The sequence below is a fragment of the Mandrillus leucophaeus genome, unplaced genomic scaffold, assembly GCF_000951045.1.
Source record: "Mandrillus leucophaeus isolate KB7577 unplaced genomic scaffold, Mleu.le_1.0 Scaffold132, whole genome shotgun sequence".
In the NCBI taxonomy this organism is placed as follows: Eukaryota; Metazoa; Chordata; class Mammalia; order Primates; family Cercopithecidae; genus Mandrillus; species Mandrillus leucophaeus.
The window spans coordinates 1973030-1975387 of record NW_012101277.1 but is presented as its reverse complement, the minus strand read 5'-3'; the positions used below and the strand labels follow the sequence as shown (position 1 = coordinate 1975387).

General features: G+C 43.4%; 1 pseudogene across 1 annotated transcript; it reads left to right on the top strand.

Moving 5' to 3' along the window:
• The first annotated feature begins 396 nt into the window (after positions 1-396).
• Positions 397-2063, top strand: LOC105534235 (annotated as a pseudogene). Its single transcript, XR_001005237.1, has one exon. The product of XR_001005237.1 is annotated as an L-lactate dehydrogenase A-like 6B (transcript).
• Positions 2064-2358: the final 295 nt, after the last annotated feature.

The window sequence follows — 2358 nt, the reverse complement described above, 5'->3', positions numbered from 1 at the left end:
AGGCCTCCAGCGCCATACACTAGAAAGCAGGAGCCCACTTCTGGGATACTGGGAGATGGTGCAGGCAGCCACCGGTACTAAAGCACAGCGCCCTATCCTTCCCGGCAGGGCCACAGTTCAGAAGATGTAACCTGATTTTCATCTGTAGTCACTAGAAGCATTTTTCCTTGACATTCATACTAAAAATAGAAAACCAGTAATTCCAGGGATCTGGGTTAGCCTCTTAAACATGTCAACTATTGATGAGAATACTCTTTGTAAAACTGACTCCAGAAATCACTTGCTAGAGAAGCAGCCCTTCACTGCCTTAGTCTGAGCAGCCACGGAAAGCACGCGTTGGAGGCGCTGGCAAGGCCCGCGCAGCCGCAGTAGAGGGCCGGGGGCAGGTCGTGCGCACCCGCCATGGAGGGCTTGAAGGTGCTGCCAACGGCTCTCTCGGCGTCTCGACGTTCTGGTCAGCAGCTTTTTCCCGTTCTCTCCCTCCACTTCTTGAGTGAGCAGCCCCGAGTTGGACTGTGCCTGTTGTGTGGGTCAGCCAGAGAGTGAGCTCGGCGGGAGCGAATTTTCTGTGCCTGGGGATGGCCCTGTGTCCCTGTCAGGCGGCGTGCATGCTGCTCAAGGGCGCCTGCCTCTTCACCCCCGTGAGCAAGATGGCGACTGTGAAGAGTGAGCTTATTGAGCGCCTCACTTCGAGGAGCCGTGTCATCACAGTAAGGTCTCCATCATAGGAACTGGATCAGTGGGCATGGCCTGCGCTAGCAGCATTTTATTAAAAGGCTTGAGTGATGAACTTGCCTTTGTGGATCTTGATGAAGGCAAACTGAAAGGTGAGACAATGGATCTTCAATATTTAGCCCTTTCATGAAACTGCCAAACATTGTTTGTAGCAAAGATTACCTTGTCATGACGAACCCCAACCTAGTGATTATTACAGCAGGTGCACGCCAAGAAAAGGGAGAAATGCGCCTTCATTTAGTCTAGCGAAATGTGACCATCTTAAAGTTAATGATTTCCAGTATTGTCCAGCACAGCCTCCTCTGCAAACTGATTATTGTTTCCAATCCAGTGGATATCTTAACTTACGAAGCCTGGAAGTTGAGTGCATTTCCCAAAAACCGTGTTGTTGGAAGCGGCTGTAATCTGGATACTGCTCGTTTTCTATTCTTGATTGGACAAAAACTTCGTATCCACTCTGAAAGCTGCCATGGATGGATCCTGGGAGAGCATGGAGACTCAAGTGTTCCTGTGTGGAGTGGAGTGAACATAGCTGGTGTCCTTTTGAGGGATTAATCTCTGATATAGGAACTGATAAAAAATCCTGAGCAGTAGAAAAATGTCCACGAAGAAGTGATTGCTAGTGCCTATGAGATTATTAAAGTGAAAAGTTCTACTTCTTGGGCCATTGGCCTGTCTGTAGCTGATTTAACAGAAAGTATTTTGAAGAATATTAGAAGAACACATACAGTTTCCACCATAATTAAGGGCCTCTGTGGAATAAATGAAAAAATATTCCTCAGTATTCCTTCCTTGGAGAGAAGGGTATTACCAGCCTTATAAAGATAAAGCTGACCCCTGAAGAGGAGGCCCATATGAAAAACAGCGCAAAAACACGTTGGGAAATTCAGAAGGAGCTTGAGCCTTAAAGTTGTCTAAAACTACTATTCCGAAATTATTGAAGAGATCATAGGTACAGGATTATATATCAAAATTTTGAATAAACTTGAATTCCTAAAAGATGGAAACAGGAAAGTGGGTAGAGTGACTTTCCTGTTTATTTAGTCTTCCAGCTCTTTTATTTAGCATCCAGGTGCTGGATGATACTTATTTACAATTCCCAAAGACAGTGATTTTGGTACCACTGATGTAGCAGCACTTACCTTGTTATATATATGTAGTTGCCATTTGGTTCCCAGAAAGTAGGATGTAGGTATTTATTCTGTTCTAGAAATTCTGATTCTTTTCTTTAGATATATGCTAGTTCTTCTTGCTGGTTTATCTGTGTTCATTTGTATGCTATAAAAAATTGGTAATTTCCTCTACAATGTAAAAAGTGTGTACATACAAAAAAAAAAAAAAAGAAGACATTTATGCAGCCAACAAACATATGAAAAAAAGCTCAATCATCACTGGTCATTACAGAAATGCAAATCAAAACCACAATGAGATACCATCTCACACCAGTTAGAATGGCAATCATTAAAAGGTCAGGAAACAACAAATGCTGGAGAGAATATGGAGAAATAGGAACACTTTTAAAATGTTGGTGGGAGTGTAAATTAGTTCAACTGTTGTGGAAGACAGTGTGGTGATTCCTCAAGGATCTAGAACCAGAAATATCATTTGACCAGCAATCCCATT